Raw genomic sequence first — 19545 nt, forward strand, 5'->3', positions numbered from 1 at the left:
TCTATGCTTTCTGATATTGGCCTTATGCTTATGGCAGCCCTGGACCACCAGCCTCTTGCCTTCTGTTCATCTAGGTTGCTTTTAATGCACATTTATATCTTAAAGTGGAGAAGTGCTGACTCACGCTCAGACACTGTTCAGTCCAGCTGTGATGGTTTCACTCTAGGCCTTCCTGGAGACCAGCTTGTAACCAGGAAGGAACCAGGAAGGTGATCACGGAAGTATTCCATGCTATTCCTTTAAATAACTTGAGGTATAAATAAAGCCATCAGGAGGGACCTCGGGCTCTTCCTTTCCGGCGAGGTTCGAGAACGGTGGGTCCCTGTCTCGGCCTGGCTTATCTGGAGCCGAGGCCTACAGCGACCGCTGTTATCTGCCGCGCGTGAGGGGAGAGCGCTGGGCCGTGTCCGGCCGTCCTGCCTGTTCAAAGGGAAGTGGTGAGATTTTGCTAATTTACCTTCAGTTGGCTGGTTGACTTGTTTGGTCTTTGTCCCTTTCTGTCCTTTTCCCTTCTCCCTCCCCCTCTTCCCTTTTTGGGGAGCTGATTGGGATTTCTGGAGTTGTGGTGTATAGTATTCTCATTGTATATATCTGTCTCGTATGTAAAATATATATATATTTTTGCTATAGCTTTGGCTGCTTAAGTCGTTTTTTTTCTCTTCCCTCTCAGGGAAGCAGGTCCTTGTTGTCGAGTTTCGGGGACTTGGCGGGAAGCCAGCTCGAAACTTGCACAGATGTCAACTCTCATGTCAAATAGCTTTATTTTTCGTGTGAGCCTATAGCTATCACCCACTAGCACAAGTACAATGACAGTTCTAACTTCATTACTGAAAGCAGAATTTGCAGTCTGAGGCTTCTTTTTGTGCAGCTTTATGACCCAGTGGGTCACATCTGCTGTCCACAAATTCCTCTGTAGCTCCTCCTTTCATGTCTGAGGTCTGTTCTGTGACTGTCCAAGGTGGAGACGATCACTATTTTTTTAGTGCAAATTTTCTATTTCCATACATAATATACAAAATGAGGTTCCACTAAAAATTAGACTTTGAGCTTACACAGAGAACTAATTTAGATGCTTGTTAAGTGCTTATAATGTTAATTCCAGGTGGGTCCAAGCCAGAAGGAAGGCAGGCAGGTGGAGGAGGACAGATTAGCATAAGAAGAGTTAGCCACCCTAGGGCTTAACTGGGTCATCCCAGCTATCTCCCATACATCTCATGCCCTTCTGGCAGTCCAGCCACGAGGTAACGGTTCTTGTGCACAGGAGTGGTCACCCTTGTTGGAAAGTTCATATCTGTGCATTGCAGCAGCCTTAAACCCACCCTGTACCAACCACAACAACATGCAGAGTTGTGAAGACCCCCAAAATAACTTGTGCTGTGCAGAGAAGAGCTCAGCATTATCCAAAGCAGTCATTTACTGTTTGTTTTTATTTTTTCCTGAGGTCCAATCAGTCCTCTGATTTTAGATACTGATGATATCCCTAAATAACAGTGGACATTGCTAAGGTGCCTGCCAATCCACACAAAATATCTCCCCCTGAATGACATGTCACCATCTCTGCCAGCAGAAGAAGGATGGTCCTTTACATTGACCTGTGTACCTTGAAGATTACAGCAAATCTTTAATTATTTAAACACTGGTTTTATAACCTGATTTATACCTTAATATAAAATCTCAACCACGTGAAAATATATAATCTTAATCATGTGAAGGGCGTCAGAAATTTTAGAAGAATGTAAAGTGCACATTACATTAGAATCAATCTAAATTTACATTTTTATAATCAGGCCCTTAAAAGCTTTAAGAACCTTTAAAAGAACATAGCTCTTGTTTAACTTCCAGAAAAACGTGCTCTATATACCTAAAAGAATATGATTTCAAATGGTGACGTTTTGCTTGATAAGGCTTAATTTCACCAAAGCCAGGAATCATGGTTTTTTTTTTTAAAGTAACCATCCTTTCCAAGGAATTATACATACATATTCTCAGGCCTTTCTTACATATTTCCTCACCCCTGCAACCATCAGTGATTCTTGACCATTGAAATACAAAAGCCTTAAAAAAAAAGGTATTTCTATCACAGCAGGAAACAGACTGACCACATCCTGGTCTGCAGAGCACCTACATGCCTGACTGCAAACACAGGGGTAAGCATTTCAGGGCTTGAACTCACTGTAAGCACTCCCCCCCTCCGAAAAAAAAAAAAGAAGCTAAATAACCTTTGCTTATGTGGTGGGAAAACAGTGAGATCCCTCTCTGTAAAGCCCAGAATTCGGGGGAGAGGGAGGAGGGAGGGGCCTCCACTCTTTATTTTTTTGCCTTTTTTTTTTTTTTTATGTAAGTGCCTGCATCACTTTGCATATGATGGTTGCTTTGAGATTTGCATGACTGATATGTGACACAGTAACTGTATGTATAAGACAGTTCCTTCACTTTCCCATGTTACTAATTTGGGAGATTCAGTAAACAAACCATTCTTTTCATCACAATTCCTGCAATCTGAAGAGAAATATATGTATTTACATATATATGTATATATACACTTTTTTTTTAAAAACAACACAGAGATACACACCAGCAAAACAAGCATACAATGAAAGAAACACAGAGTGGCTTTTAATAGATCATATTGAGGATTCTGCCAAAAGCAGAATTTTACTCTAAATCAGTGAAAGAACAAAAAAAGCTCAGGACAGCCAGATAAATGTATACTTTTAGTGCCCTAAATCCTCCCCTGTAAAAAAAAACCTAACTGATTGATTTGTGTACAAGTTTCATAGATTTCAACAGGTACAAGGACAATAGGGTCCTGTAAAAACAGGATCAATATTCAGAAACATGATTTACCAGGACACTATTACATTCCTCTTTGAAGAAACAGAATGATTTCAAGGCATAGTGATTCACATAATTTCTATCCATTTAGAAACTTTTTCTTTTCTTTCCTATATGTCCTGGCTAAAGAAAATTTTTTTTTTAATTTTCCTCTGTCACTGCTTCAGAGGATTAGGCAGAGGTACAATTCACCATAATAAAGCTACCTGAATATAGGTAGATCTGTAAGTTTGGAATTGCTGTTTTGTTTTGGGTTTTTTCCTCATTTCTTCCTTCTATGGAAATAACATACACACCATTTTATTTGCTTTAAAAAGGAGCATAGTTGGGTTTTATTTTTTGTTTGGTTTGGGGTCTTTTTTGACATGTTGGAGGCAGTAGGGGTGGCTGAGAGTCCTGGAGATGCAGTGAAAAGCAGTGGAGTGGCAAAACAAGAAGGAAAACAAGCAGCATAGTTATTTGCTTGCTCCCTCATGGAAACTTGTTGCCTGGAACATGTGGCTGGGCTGTGTTTAAATTTAATTTCTGCTGCATTTAAATGCCACCACAAACAGAGTAAATGCTGAAATATGACAGTCTAAACAGCTCAACAGCTTCAAAATTAAACCAGACTAAATTACTTTCAAATATTTTTGCGAGCAGGAAGAAAAAGAGATGTTGAGGTACTGTCTCAACACTATTATCTTTATTACTGACCTAACTTACAGACAGAACTCTTGCTGATGGGCACAGCTTAACCTAAGCTCTCCCTCAGAGCTCTGTATCGCTTTCCATCCCACCAGCCAACCCAACAGCAGGCTCCACCACCACCGGTTGCACAAGATCTGCCTCCAGCACCAGCAGACTCAGAGTGGACTGTTTACAGGCAGCGTGCTGAGGACTGGCAGGAGAGATGATGAGGTTGCTGTAATGAGCACATCATGTAGTGGCACATTTCAAAAACAGGTCTAACCAGACAATGCACATAATAACCAAAATTAATGCTGTCCAACCAGCACTGGCTTCCCATTCAGTACCTGACCCACTTCAAGATTGTTGGAATAATGCTGAAGTTCTCAACAAAGTCAAGCCTCAGTTCAAGTGCAAACTCACATCTCTAATGTGTCTTTGACAGCGATCTTGCACAACGTGACTGCAAAAGACACAAGCAATGGCCTGTAATTCACCTGCACTGCAGCTTCTCTTATGGCAGCAACTGCTGTAAGAACTGTATCATCAGCTTCTTTCACACCCTGCCTTGGTCTCTGTCAAACAGGGACTAGAGCAGTACACTGTAGCTGTATGAATACCTGTGACCTCACTACACTGTGACAACTACAACAGGGGAGGCTCTCACACCAAGAACAGACAGGGTTACAGCCCCATTTTCTAGCTGTGAAACCACTGCTTCACTGTCAAGTAGAGGTTTCAGTAGTGTGACAGGAGATCTGGCTGGAACAAACCTTTTGTTCAAGGCTCACATTAGAAAAAAAAATCATGGTACAGTAGTTGTAACCAACAGTGAAAGCTGCAGTGGTGTGGTTAGACATCAGGTTCAGAAGTTTTTTTATCACATCACAACAACCTGCTCTTAGAGGTGAACACGTGGGTTCATATTGTGTCAGAAGACAGCCTCAAAGAGCCAGATGCTTCAAAACACTCAAGGCAAATTTTCAGGGAAAAAAAACAAAAATAGTTTCTGTCACAAATCATGGAAGAAAATATTGTGCACCGACCCAAGTAAAAGCTAAAACGCTGCACCAGTACCATCATATTACACCAACACCTACCAAAAGGTTAGCGTTGTTTGGCAACCCAAAAGGTTAGGGGTGACCTGGTCTTGGTGCTTTATAGCACCCACATGGGAAAGTGGTTTGTAAGAGTGCTGCCATTTAATCAAGTAGGAAAAGACAGCCCAACAAATTGGTTGGAAACTGAAGCAAGATCAAAAACAATGCAACACCAAATATGATTATTCCTTACAACTATTTATCTACATATGTGACTGATCCTTCATTATTTAACCTGTCAAATGAAGCTTAGTAACTTGCAAAATACCAAGTCAGAGTCCAAATGGGGTGAGTTTATTCAGGATTAGCCAGTAATGCCACGTTCTTCCAGAAGCTCTGGATTTACTGAGGCATTCACTTCAGTAGCAGTACCATCAGCAGCTCTTGGCACCATCTGCAGATGTGGGTGGGTAATGTAGCCTTTTGGGAGCATTCACCTGCTGCTTTGCTGTGGCACACACAATGCTGGTGGAGAATGTCTGAGACAGCTGACAAATTTTTATTCTTATGAGATCTAGTGTCTAACTACCAATTCAGTTTCTGTGGGACTGGAGGAAGTTGCTTTGATGATTGAGAGAGAAACACATTTCACATTTTTTCATGGTTACACTAACCAGAGATTACTTTATTTGTGGCTGTTAGTGACTTTCACGCCTCAGCTATTTTGACGTTTCCTGTTTGCTAAGTGACAGGGAATTGCTTGCCTTGCATACTTAAAACAAATGATGTTTTGGCCTTTTCCCATCCAAGTAAAAACTCTAGGTTTCCCACACGGGAGTTTTTTTCTTCTAGAGTATATGCATTGTCTCAAAAATTACTTCTACAGAGGACAAGCCTCTCGCCAGATGTAGTTTGCATCCCTTCCAGATCCTTTACACTGCCATAGAAAGCCTTGTGCAGCAAAGTGACTGATCTTCAGTCTCAGGTCAGGTATTTAGTGGAGAAGCAGCTGTGCCAGTTATAGATGTGACCAACATCCAGGCGTCTGTCATCGTTCCACAGCAGCTGTACAGTCAGCCCCGTGGCAGAGTATAAAGGGCTGTATAAAAAAATTGGTGCTTAAATTCCAGTGGAATGTCAGGTGGGTAAACTCACATCACTCCTACCAGCACTTACTAACCTGCTACCTCTGCACTGAAACACATGATGAGTGCCCAGATGATTTGTTCTGACATCTAAGCTGTACCAGGAAAAGGGTAATTTCCAGTTTATGGCTGGGAATGGACATTTTCAAGTGCCACAAAGCCATTTCTACAATGACCATGTGACTGTAGCCTCAGAAAACAGTCATTATTTTACAGACAGCTGGTAAACATCCTCTTCCAGACCTGGTTCTGCAGGCTAAAGATGCCAGGCATCTGGATGGATATTCCCAGAAACCAAAGCTCTCCCTGTAGCTCACTAAATTGGAATTGTTCTACTGTTTTCCTAATCTGCCTGAGACAAAGCATACTGGTTAGTGCAAGCCTGCCTTTGTCAGCTGTTTGATCTGACCCAGCAGAACTCGCCTGAAACAGTGTGCATTTATTCTCTGGATACACCTTTTTGGCAGAGTTGTACATGTGGTAACTCCTGGCTATGGTGAAAATGCAAAACCAGAGGTAGAGAGAGCAAGACTTTCAGCAGTAAAAGGGGTTTGCAAAATGGTAATGGCACATGACTACCAAGTAGTCAAGCAAGGTGCATAGTACAAATGCCCATTTTTTTAGTTCTGCTTAAAAAATGTGAAACATCCATGAAAAACACAACTGTCCTTCAGCCTTTAAACAGCTCTCAACTCACAAGGTTGAGTTCAATGCAAAAAGTGATCTTTTAACAGATTTTATACCATGACAATAAATTCAGACAAGATGCCTCTTTAAACCATGAGATTATTGCTACTATCTTTACTATATACTACCCTGTTATCTAAGAGCCAACAAACAGTACTTATATCTGGCACTAGACAAGCACAAAAAATAAATAAAAAGGCTTGCAAATGATGCAGGTAAGGCAGGTTATGGGGAAGGTGTGGTGGGAAGGAAGGTGTGTTTTCAGGAATGGGATTATGGTTCTTGGACTTTCAGTCTGAAAGGAGACCTAAAGCAAATGAGGGAAAACCCCAAAAAGATCACATGCCAGATATCTTGAACCTGGTGTGAACATCCATGAGAACCCCTATGTATGCATATATCTCTGGGAGTCCAGTGGGCTTGGCAAAGCAGGCCCACATGTGCTGACCTTGGCTTTTTTAACAGTCATGACATGGATGCAAGGTAAAAGCAAATTGTTGATGCCAATGAGTTATTTGTTTGACGTTCAGGAAATACCCAAATAAAGAATGTCCTTGGTGAAAGGATAATAATTGGTAGCACAGACCCACTCCCATGAAATGGCTACAGTTTCTCAAGACATTAAAAGACAAAATGCGGAAAAAAACGTGGATGAAGAGCTACATACATTAGAATAAAAATCTTTATGCAAGACTATTTTTCCAGGATGGATGGATCAGATGTATGGCAAAATCTTCCTAATGCGAATGCAGTGTATTAAGAGAAGTTCATTGTTACAGATGTACTTTACACAAGCCTGCTGTGCTAATAAAAACAAAACCAGAAACAAAACCAAAAAACAACTGAGAAAAGTGACACCTTTTCCAGGTGATACTCATGTTGGCAATCACATTCCTTAGTGTCTCTCTCTGACCCAGATTCTTTCTAGGGATTGAAATCAGCTGTGGCCAGATCTTAAGGTTTATTTGGCTCCAGCTTCATGGCTAGATGATGTTTTATTCATGTCATTACTAAAATCACTACTTACATTTAAAATGCTGTCAGACAGCCTGCAGATTCTGCCCATATAGCACAAGCAAAGCAATATTCTTCAAATGAGCTGCATTGCACATAGCACTCTTGAAAATCAATTTTTATTGCACATACCATTGATATTTCTTAATTTGAGCAAACAGAAAGTTCAATACCACCATAAAAAAAAATCTGAATCTGTAAAACACTTCTGTTTCAATACAGAGAGAGAATACTAGTAGTAATTTTAAGACAGGCAATAAGAATTATTTCTGGAATATAATTATCTTCTCAGTTCAATGGGATTCTTCCAATGTCTAGCTGTGAGTGGAGGAATAAAAGAAAAAAAATCCTACAAACTGCTCAACTATAATCTCCCTCACCAACTTTTGTGGTTCTTTTAATTGAGAAATTATAACAACTAGGGATAGGTACATGTTATTATAAGAAACCTTTTGCATTCTGTAATATGGATTCAGTTATATGCTTCATTATTTTCTATTGGTTTCATGAGTGTAGTATAAAAAAAAAACAAAAAGGAGGTGAAAATACCAAACAAACAAAATATTCTGGCATTTTTCAAATTATACAATTGTAGTTTTTGGTCAATACTGCTTGAAATTTCCTTCCATTTTACTTTAAGGGCTATTATAAGGGACATTTCCGATATCTCCAGTAGCAGGACAACTGTATGTATGCCCATTTGTTGGAAACACTTCTCACTCATTTGCCTGTGAAAAAAGAGTTTATCCCTAAAGCTCCAGCCCCTGTTCCCTGAGTCACTGGCAAACATTTCCTCCAAGCTGAAGAGGGGCAGCAGCAGGGCCAGTGCCCTGCTGGAAGGGCTGTTGGAGGAGCACCAGGACAGCAGCACCCGTGGTCACTGACTCGCTGGGGGCTTCCTCTCCTGACACCCCTCACCCTGGAGCCTGGAGTCCTCACGGTGGGATGCAACGGCAGAGGGGTCCAGCTCCCCTGTCTCCCAGCAGCAGCTTAGCAGAGGAAGGGCCACCTTCACCATCCCTTGGCCCTGGGCAAAGGTATACAAAGGTACTGAGCAGGATTTATTTTTTTTCCTTTCATTTTCTTGAACATAATCTTTGATCTACACACCCAGAGTCCCCCCCAAAAAGGCTGGTGTTCTTTTGTGACCTTGCCATTAATCCACATGCCTTTAAGAAGGCTCTTAATTAACTTGCAAAGGTTTGGGTTCACCTTAGCTAAAGACCTTCAAGAATTCCCCTCCTCAAGGACTTCCTACTTTTTAAATCAAGTAGGCATCTTAGCAGAACAGGAATCTAACAAACGTGTGCATTACTGAAGTGCGTGTGGGATGACTGTGAACTGCAAACCTTGTCTCCAGTACCAGATTGTTCAGGAAAATATAAATAAGAAATTCTAGGGTTGTCCTGAGGTGTTTCAGAGATAACAGGAGCAACACTTGTGCTATTTTAGCCATTTTGTTGTTGAAATGCTATCACAGTTTAGCAACTCCTAGACATCAGGCAACAGTTCAGCAAACCTCTCTTAGTTTGCAGATTTCTTAAAACCAGGAATGCCAAAGAGTTTTCCTCTGCCAAATTAGGCAAAGTCAGCCAAATGGAAAGGTGTAAATCCTGTCCTCTTGTGTCCCCAGTGTCTCTTGCTGTTCTCAGGGCCTGGCAGAGATGGAAGTTGACTGCTATTAGCAACTGTAAAGAGCAGGAGGCATAATGCCAGCTTCTAAATTAAACAAACAAAAATCCTTTTCTCGTTAGCTTTTAAAGACATGTATATTTCTTTCACACCTAGTGCTCAATACATGATCTTATTTAAGTGAGTAGTTGGAAAAGTACCAAAGACTTATACATACTTACGCTGGCAAAAAAAACCCTGCATTTTTGAATGCAGGATTTATGAAGACATCTCCCACTCCATCTCTGGGCCAGCTGGACTATTAGGAGTTGGGAAGATTTTTGACCAGAGTGGAAAGTCCTAAAAGTCATTGTATAAGCCCCATCAATCAGCCCAATGCTGGGCCAGTGGCTATAGCAGAAACACGTCTAAAGAATTTTTTGATTAGTTAAAATGGTGAGTCATTTAATTGTAGATTTTCACTCAGGGAGAGTGGCATGTGTTTGGGGTTTTTTTGTTTTGTTTTGTTTTGGTTGTTTGGGGGTTTTTTTAAATTTAATTTTTATCTAATGCTGCTTTCACATTTCACAACTACTCTGACTTCTAGGATTTATCCCAATTAATAGACATCCCTTATTCAAATACATCTGTTACTCTTAATAATATATTACAAACACTCTTTCACCATGGGTTAGAGAACACATATACAAATGCACTTCTGAAAGGGAGAGAAATGATTAAAAGTAACTTGTTTACTGGAGTTTTGTGTAATGGTGCATCATATACAGGACCTGTGGTATTACCACGCACACTTGGGTTCCAGTAAATACAGTGCTGGGCTGTTGAAAGAGTGACATGCAGTGCTTACTAACAAGAAAACATGTATAGTTGCCTATGAGAAGAAATGCTATGATATTCCAGAGTTGCTTTTTTTCCTACACTCTCCAGTTGTAAGAAAGCATCCAGAAAGAAGAGAGAGAAGAACAAAGTCTGGCTCAGCATACCTTCTGCCAAACTCCTAAAAAACTCATGTGATCTGAAGAGGGCTAAATAGCTGAAAAAAACATGTGATGAAACAGGTGCAGTTCTTTCCATAGGGAACAACATTAATTTTCTAGTCACATGTTTCCAGAGCCCAAACCATTAACACTTTCTATCTCTCTCGTTGTGTCCTCTTCCACTTCTCTTTTTCCTAGATATTCATCACCAAAAAACCCCCAAGCAAGCCAGCCTTCCCTGCATAGAAAGCTATACCACACCAATCAGTCCTGTACATAACTCTGCCAAGCTCTTTCCATGCATGTCAGCATTAGATTATGACATTATTTTTAGGATTTTTCCTTGTGATTGAAGCTCTTTGCACCAGCAGGGACTCCCTGCTCCTGGGTGAGCTGCCCCAGCCATCAAGGTCTGTGAAACTGCTGCAGCACTGAATGCAAACCAGAGCAAGGCAGGAGGCTCTCCTTGCTGCAAAGGTGCTACTGTGCCAGATGTCTTACTTTAAAAATATATATATGTGTGTATATACATCCTCCCACATACAAATGTATGTGTATATTTATTCTCAGTAGGGAGTTTTAGTATGCTTACCAACAATACATAGCTTAAGAACTACCTCCTCATTCATACATATTAGTGAGACATACCTTGAGGAGGCCTTCTAAACTTGAAAGTTCAACATTTAATTAAAAATTAATATGCCTTTCAGGCCTACTTGCACATGAAATCCATTGGAGCCCAGTTGCTGCATGTGGTGAGGTGGTGCCAAGCTGGCTGTCAGATGCACACAGTGCTTGATCAGACTCAGCTGCTGACAGGAGCTTCATCCAAGGTCTTGTATCTGCAGTCATAAGGAAAAAAGATGTCTACTTTAGGTTGGGAGGAATTTAACCATTAGAGCAGGATTTTTACTCACAGTGTTTTCTTCTCAGTATTACACAGTGGGTGGAATACAGAGGATTTTGCTCCGCATTTTAATGAAGACCTGTGGCAATGGCAGAAATTTTCATTCAAGGATTTCCCAGGCCTACGAGAATGACTTGGCTTGAAGGATTGTGTGTCCAAACACAGAGATTACCCAATACAATTTGTACTTTACTCATGCTCATTAGTCCCAGTCCTATGAATCAAGACCTCTGTTGGGTAATCTTAATTATATTTTGGTGACATGCATGGATTCAAAAGATTCTTCAGGATTAATTTGAGTACAAAGTGGTACTGGATGGCTATTCAAGAGCTCTGCATCATTTTCCCTTTCTAAAAGATTGTGCAAGGAAATATTTGCAACGTGCAAGAAGACACTGGAATTAAAGGAACAATCCTTAACATTGGATGGATTTTCAGACAGTCATTCCATAAGCAGTACTTCTCAGAAGAGCCCAAAGATCAGGGAGCTTGCATGACAGCAGTGACCTCACTGCTCAGGGCCAGTCACTGTTTTGGCATCAGAATATTCCATTGCTATTCCCACCTCTTTTCCCCAAAGCATGGGAACCAAGGCATATAGCTGAGGATGTTAGCCAACATTAGAAAAACAGCCTCAAAAGATATAAATATTTCTTATTCAATTAAAAATTCTCTCACTTTAGGCATGGAAGCAGGCAATGATATCTTCTCTTTGATCCCATCGAAGAGATTCACTCTTTCATGTGAGAAAAGAGGTGTTGCCTGAGAACCCCAGCAAGCTCCACTCATAAAACTGCATTAGAAATTTTGGTAGCTGGATGTTGCCAAAGGGCAAAACAAGGAATGAAGCTGTTGGCTTATGGGCAGCAAATGGAAGTCTGGTAAGTGGCGGAAGCCCATGTAAGTCAGAGTCTGTCATCTCAATGACCAATCCTTTGAATGACTTGTCATTATAGATTTGGGTTGGCTTTACCCGTGATGTTCCTTCTTGCATCTCTGCTTTCATCTGCGGTTCAGATTATAGTAACTAGCCCATACACGCTACTGGACAGCAGGATTATTGTTGGTTTTGATGTATTACACCATCAGGCAAGCTGTTGGGACAGAACAGCTGTACAAGTTGGGGCTAGCCTCCTCCCAATTAGCTGCTTGGTCGTTCTGCTTCTCAGTTAGAAACTCATATCTCTCCAGTTTTGCATCTGTACTTGCTTATTTCAGCTAACAAAAGAGCACAGATCTGACGGTCAGCAGCTCTGGAGTTACATGCTGGATCATCTCCTCTATTCCCCATTGAACTGCTCTTCTGTTTTCCCTTTGGAAAATGTGGACACCGCTGTTCACCTGCATTACAAGTACCACTTGTGCAGGGCTTTGAAGAGAGGTTACAGCATACTCTGGTAACTGATGCTGACTTTATACAGTGTCCAGGCCCATCAAGCAAAATAAATTAATATTTTAAAACTAACTCACAAATTAGTTTTAATCTGTTTCTCACAAACACTGCCACTGACAAAGTATCATTAGGATGCCTGGTCCTTTTGGCTCCTCACCAGCCTGGCAGTCTTTCCTATCAGCTCACACCCACTGCATGCTGTGATGACCCTGCTGTGCAGCACAGATTTTCCAGTCAAGGCTCACTTAGAGCTGGTTTGTGTGCATTGCAGTGCTTCGGAAACACGGAACTTTACTTTTCCCACTTTGTTAGAGTAGGGAAAAGAAGGGAGAAAATAAAGGAAGAAACTAGCCAAGCAGCAAGAAAGGAGGTGAGCAAAGCCCCAGCAAGCTCCTTGAGGGGCTGCAGGCACTGCTGTGCATCAGCAGGGAGGACAAAGTGCTCCAGCAGCAGTGTGATCCTGCACGCTTTGGAATGGTTCCATCCACACAAAACAAATTGCAGGGTACTTGCTGGTCACACAGACAAAATGCAGGGTGCTGCTGAATCCATGTTATTCCATGCAGCTAGAGGTAGCATTGCACTTCTGAGCTGTAGTTCCTATTGCAGTGCAGCTCCCATTTTACATGTGCAGGTACACATCATCCCACTTCATTAATTCCACAGCCAGGTCCCACTGTAAGCCTTGTTTCCCCTGCCCCGCTCCATGAAAGACCAGGATTTGGATTTCCCTGCTTTCAGCAGTGAATGCATCACTGATCATCCTGATCAGGAAAAAAGAGGAGCAAAGCTGGCATTCACACAGCACTAAGGTGTTAGCTGTACTTGAAACGATTTTTTAAAAGGCCAGTGACGTCCTGATTTGGGAAGCTTTCTGCTATGTCCATTGGGAGGACAATGCCAGTTTCTCAGTGTGTGACAAATCTACACTGGAGCATGAGGCACACACTAATAAACTGGTTCTGATCCTACTGGTGGCCTAGAGATGAGCTCAAGGGATATATCCTGCTTCTTGGACAGCTTTTACACTCTTTGTCAAGTTTATTGTAGCTACAACTAAACTGCTTCATTCGTTTGGGGCAGAACTAGTTCAAGCAGACTAGACAGGGGTGCAGATACACATTCTTATTCTAAACAAAACAGCCTTTCAACAAATAATTCATCGTAAAATAAGAGAGACATTTATTCTCTAGCCTTACTCAAAGATACACTATATAAAACCAGTTTAAATGAAACCAAGAGGTTCAAGTCAAGATGGGAAAACACTGCTTTTGGCAAAAGAAATTATCAGAGGAAAAATCAGTCTCAAGGGAAATCAATCTCAAATAGCTATAGCTCCACAATTAACATTACAAACCTCAAAATCTCAATTTTAGTTTATCTAGTATTTATATCCGTGCAAAACCAAGCACAAACTCAAAACCAGAATAAAGACTGCTACTGTCCCTGAATTAATCCATAAGAGCTATTAGATAGCCACAGCAGAGGTCAGAAAGGTGCAAAGCATTTTCAGTAGCTAGCCTGACCTAGTAAGACTTTTTTTTTTTTTACTATTGGTATTTTACAGAAAGGTATTTTCTGTTCCTGAGGATTAGTGTAATCAGCCACAGAGGAAGTCAGATCAACAATTTAAACAGTGTGGTGAATCTTTTTAAACATCTAATGCTGACTGGTTTGGTTATATTGTTTTGAGCTGGGGGAGATGGGGAGGACTTTCCTGAATTACAATATAATTTCACTCTATAGAAATACACAGTGAAATCAGAATACACAATAAACATCAGAAAGTACATCCTCAGGTTTTCTTGATAGCGTAGAGCTTGGCTCTTCTCTCTGCACACCACCTCAACACACTGGGCCTTTCAAGTTTGTTCATTGTGGACTGGATGGAAGGGATTGGTTTAAGGCTGAAAGGAAAATTATGGAGATTTTGAGGTAATCCTCTGAAAGGATTTGCCAGGGTGACAGCCACTCCCCCATCACACGATGCAGCCACCCTCCAAGTACAAATGTCTGGCTAGTCAGGTGCTGGTTAGATCATCAGCAACACCTCCAGTTTCGAAAGGAGAGATCAAAAAGGAGATTGCAGTTGTAGGCAGAGACACAGGAAACACAGGACTACCTCCAACTACCTCTTACTAATTGCTATCAGCTAGTCTGTATCTGACTTTCTTATCCCAGCAGTTCACCCTATACCACGGACAGGTGGGTCACTTTATTCTCCAGTTAAGCCCTTACCCCTTGTACAGCCCATTACAAAAACTAAGGCTGCTCTAACAGTCAAAAAGCACCTATCACCTTCCTCACTCCTGATCACAGCGTTTCTCCCTGTGCAGGAGGAATAGGAACCTTCATCCCACTGTGCCTCTAAAGACCAACGGGCACACAATGGGCACAGAAGCAAGCATTTCGTGCCTTCAGTCTTCCTCTTCCTTTCTCTTCACTAGAATCTAAATTTCTTCCTTAGAACTCTCATTCTTTTAACTCATCAGCCATCCTGCCTTAAACATGTATAAACTTCTGGTTAATAGCCCTTCTACTTGACAAATCAAGTTTCCTTAGAGTTCCTTAGCTGCCTCTCAGCCCTTTGGAACTCTCTTGCATTACCATCACAGATTTCCACTTAAATTTTCCAGAAGAGTTTACTACTCCCTATTTAGGATTCCCTACTTACCTTCAAACTTTACTTCTCTTGCTTAAGCAAGGGAATTTTTTTTGTGTACTTCCTCCTCTTCCCAAAGTGCATCGCTGTTGAAGCTCAGGTCCAGTTCTTCTTGGGGATCATGGGAGCTGTAGTCCTCTGAAAACTCAGACCTAAAGGTGTAGAAGAATTTGTCCCTAATGACAAAAAAGGATAATAAATTCACCTTAGCACAGAATGGATCCAAGTATTTTTCAGTCGAAGTTATTACGTGGGATATAGCTCACAGATTCAGCTGAAACGAGGAAAGCCAGAGTAAACATGTATTTGCTAATAATGGTGTGTGAAATCTAAGTATGCTGTATAATTAGAACTATTCCAAAATATTACTTGGAGGAGTAAAAGCAACAAGGAAGCTGAATGGTACATCTGAAGCACGAGGAGAGCATCAGTGGTAGGTGGTTTGGTGGGAAAGAGTAGCCAAGGAGAAAGCTCACTGGAAGGCAGAGCTGTTTGATTGGAACAAGGCTGAATGTGATAGAGGCTGGGGCATAAAGCAAAGTAAAACTATCAACATATTTAATAAGATTTGCAATTTGACAGTTACAGGTCTTAATATCTGCAGCCACAGGAAACCTGGGTCCACCTCTTAAGCACAATCCCTCAGATATTTAATATAAAGTGATGGAGAATAGGTGGATTATCATTTCCAAAACTAAAGGAGCAACATCTCACAATACAAAATCCAAATAAAGCTAGAGACACCATTTACCATTTGTTACTTTGACATTATCAGGAATGTGCTGCTAAATTGCTTTGGGTTCTTGAACTGGGCCCTTGCAGATGCCAAAGAGTATCCAGCTCTCAGAGCAAATCCTTCACTTCTTCAGTTCCATCCCCATCAGTGTGCTGTGAATAGGTTTTGGACCTGAGCTGGTGACTTTTCCCCTCAGTTCGGCAAAAATGATTTAAATATTATTGACCTGGTCTCCCATCTCCAGTTCAGCTTAACAGATAAGCAGAAGAGCTGGGATTTTGAAAGCTTTCTTGAGGGTAAAGTCTACACTAGCACAGTTTCACTGCTGTTTAGTCTACATTAATGTTATTTGAATTTTGCCCAGGGTCTTTAATAAGAGTTCAAATGTAACTGTTGGGGGTTTTAAATGTGTATTTTGAAAATTGGAGCCATCCAAAATATGCAGGGCAGAACATCTCCTGTGTTTATTTTTATGCCTAATCTAGGCTCTGCATCAGCTGTCTTCATGGTTTGGTAGCGTGAAGTACTGGAAGCCTACCAATACATATATATATATATATATAAAACTTCCTTTTTGGTTCCCATTGGTGGAAGGACAGATTCTTTTCCCCTTTGAGTCTCTAAAAAGTCACTGTGCAGGCTAATTCAAGACAAATGTGAACACATGATATCTGAACAACGGATGTAAGGCTCTGTTTGAAGGAAGTATGCTGAAAAGGCCTGCGTCCTTAGGGGTCTTCTGTAGGAGAGAGTGCTGGCAACCACTTGGAGAAAGGATTCTGTTACTGCTGTGGTATTTTGGGCTCCAGACTGCAATGTTTAGAATGTGCTCTGCTCAGACGGTTATGGGAGCAGCCCCTCCACCATGGCAACTAACATATGGCTTTGAGCTGTTGGTAATGATCACACGACAGAGAGAAACAGAAGAAAAAGGAGGATGGCCTTGCATAGACAGACCATGACGGTCTATGACTGCATTCTCCAAGGCTGTAACCAGAAGCTATAAATTGCTATATTGCATATTTTCACTTCTCATCTAATTGAAAAAGCAGTGTATACAGTTTTGCAGATGGTCCATTTATTTTGCTGAACTACCCAGAGCTCAAGGATGCTGTTTAGAACTGGGTACATGCACAACAAAAGGCCAGGGGAAATGGGATCTTGATATAATTAATTGTCAGGTATGAATGAGTATCTTTTTTGCAAGGCCACAGCACTACATTTCCAAATTAATGAATCTCTTGCCACAAAGGCAGAAAAAATATAAGGCACACTTGCTCACAAACTGCCAGGAAGTTTGCAGCACAGTCCTTAGCCTGCTGTTTGGACATCCTTCTTTAGCACTGGACGCTGAGTGGGTTATGGGAGGAAGGATAGGCTATGTGCAGGTGAAGCCCATGGAGGACTTTTCAGCCATACTACACCTGAAGGCATCATGTGCCCTCACAAGAGGAGAGGGACCAGGGGAATTCCAGCACGCAGTTCTCTCTGAACCTATTCCCATCCACCCCATATGCCTTGGGAAGCAAGAAACCCTCTGAAACTAAAGCCATCCTGCTCCAACCTCTCCTTTACACACCCAAATATACCAGCTCTGCTGCAGCAGGTGGCAATTTGTGTCAATGTCAGATGACTGCAACAAGGTCCAGTATAGTCTGGGACATCTGAATGCACTGCACCAAGGGAGACCATGAACACCATCACCAGAGCACAGCAACAGACTGAAAGGGGAGTATTGTTGTCTTCATTTTACACAGAGTGGGCTGAGATACATGTTGGGTCTTCTGTCTTTGGTTAAAGACTGGTAACTATACACAGAGATAGCTGCTGATCTCAAAATTCTAGGAAGTATTCCATTGTGCCAAAGGAATAAAGAATTTTTAAAGTTATACCAGAAGTGTATTACGACTTTTTTTCTCTCTTACTTTCTGTTCTTTTACTTGGAAGACTTCTGTTATCCACTTAGAGATGACAGAGGTAGCCAAGGGCACATGAAGGACCATGGACCATGAAGAGTGAGCAGCCTCATGATGCACACTAACAATCCTTGCTCAAAGATTCTTTATCCAAATTTCTCTCATAATGACAAACAGACCTGAAAAGACAATTCACTAACCAAAGAAGGGCAAAACCAATAATAAATTGAATTCCAGTATGAATTACCTCATGCAATATAGATATAGCTTACAGGTACTATTGTACATTTTGGATAGCTTATCTGAATTGCATCTCCAAACCTTTTTGATAGCGGCTAATCTTTGTTATTAAAATCACTGGATTGCTTATTTAAGTGTGATGCATACAATAAGAAAAAGAACTAGAAAAATACTAAAGTACTAGAAGAGAAGACAGTAAAGTTCTTACTGTAACTGCAAATCCCTCCAGTGACTCATATTTTATAAACTTGAAAATTACTTTTATTTATGTATAATAGAAATTAATTTATACATCGAAGCCAATAAGCATACCCATAGGATTCTTCGATGATGTGGTGTTTATTCCCCTTAGGTATTGCCAGCCAGGTGAGTGATGGGGATGGGACTGTGGGTCCAGGACCACCTCTTGCTCTGCAGCAGATGTGGGTGCTCCTTAGAACCACTGTAGGGACAGAAAACCAGGAGATAGGTCATCTGTTGTGCTGGCCAATGCTAGCTCCAACAGGTGTGTGTTTAAATAAATATTTGATACTGTCCAGGAAATACAGAAGGATTTGTGTATATGTTTCTGTGCTAAACTAGTCCTCTACACACAGCTGTAGGAATACAGCAGGGCACAGACTTTTGTTAGTTCTCTTCCCCTGGGCCTGGCTGCATCCAGGCTTTGGCTAAAGAGACAGCTTTTGAGAAGAGGTTTATTATCACTGAGGTCACAGGAGAGTCACCAATGTGTGTGGGACAAAGGGTGGGGGGAGTATAGTGGAGGCTGTGGGATGGCAGGGACAGCACAGGCCTGGTGGAAGGGCTGTGATCACTAAAAAAGCAGCACCTGTGCCTGGTGTAGGACTTAGACCCAGTTTTTTGATGTCCCTGCTGAACATGTACAGCACTGGAGGACCGAGCAACCACAGACAGAGCCATGAGCACAGTGCCTTGGAAAAGGCACACAAGAGAAAAAGGCACACCAAGAGAAAAACCCTCCCTGCCAGACTGGCACAGAGCCCTAGCTCAGTACACAGTCCCCTGTAGCGTCCCACAGCCCCTGCACCAAACAGCAGGCGAGGTGGGTGACACAGGGCTTCCACCACCCACAGGGCTGCCTGTCCCAGTCTGGCTGACAGAGGACAGAAGCTCATCTTTATCAAGGGGAGAGGGTTTTTCCCCAAACAGTTGTCCTCTCAGGACCCACTCTCAAAAGTGACCTACAAACAATTCTTCCAAAAATAAACCTAGGAAATGAGGTAACTGCCAAGCATTAAACCCCATGAATTCATTGCACCTAACACCAATCACTGTGTTCCTGTTAACACCCCTGCTGCTGTCCTTTCCTCTTGGACAGGCTGGGCAGCTGCAGACACAGCCTGGATGATGGCAGTCACATGCAGGGAGCTTCATGTCCTGCTTCTTGTCAGGCCTGTGGTAGCAACTAGCAACGCAAGGCTGAGTTGAATGGAAGATTCTGCTTCTTCCTACAAGCCTCCTGTCCTTGGGCAGCGGTGCCTATTGCCTCCCCCATTAGCAGTCCTAAGAAAGCCTTGGCAAGAAACCTTCTTTGCTCCTGTCACTCTCCCGGCTCTTTGCCCCAGCGGGGTCTCAGGAGATTGGGACCAGGTGATCCAGCCGGGTCTGGTCGCACCACATCCTGGCAGGGCGCGCTGCAACCTCCAGCAGCGGGAACCGGGATGGGGGGAC

At 41.9% G+C, this 19545-nt stretch overlaps 1 long non-coding RNA gene across 2 annotated transcripts; it reads right to left on the minus strand.

Annotated features, from left to right (window-relative positions):
* Nucleotides 1-7999: 7999 nt before the first annotated feature.
* Nucleotides 8000-18249, minus strand: LOC108640952. Of its 2 annotated transcripts, none has more exons than XR_001921620.2 (3): nucleotides 14974-15387; nucleotides 10716-10841; nucleotides 8000-8417 (listed from the first exon to the last, which is right to left on the minus strand). It is a non-coding gene; the product is annotated as an uncharacterized LOC108640952 (long non-coding RNA). The 2 variants fall into 2 exon arrangements; XR_001921621.2 differs by lacking the exon at nucleotides 8000-8417 and adding an exon at nucleotides 18166-18249 and having other exon boundaries at nucleotides 10708-10841; nucleotides 14974-15137.
* Between the last annotated feature and the right edge of the window lie 1296 nt (nucleotides 18250-19545).

This window comes from Manacus vitellinus, unplaced genomic scaffold (assembly GCF_001715985.3).
Source record: "Manacus vitellinus isolate BGI_N305 unplaced genomic scaffold, ASM171598v3 scaffold_49_pilon, whole genome shotgun sequence".
NCBI lineage: Eukaryota > Metazoa > Chordata > Aves > Passeriformes > Pipridae > Manacus > Manacus vitellinus.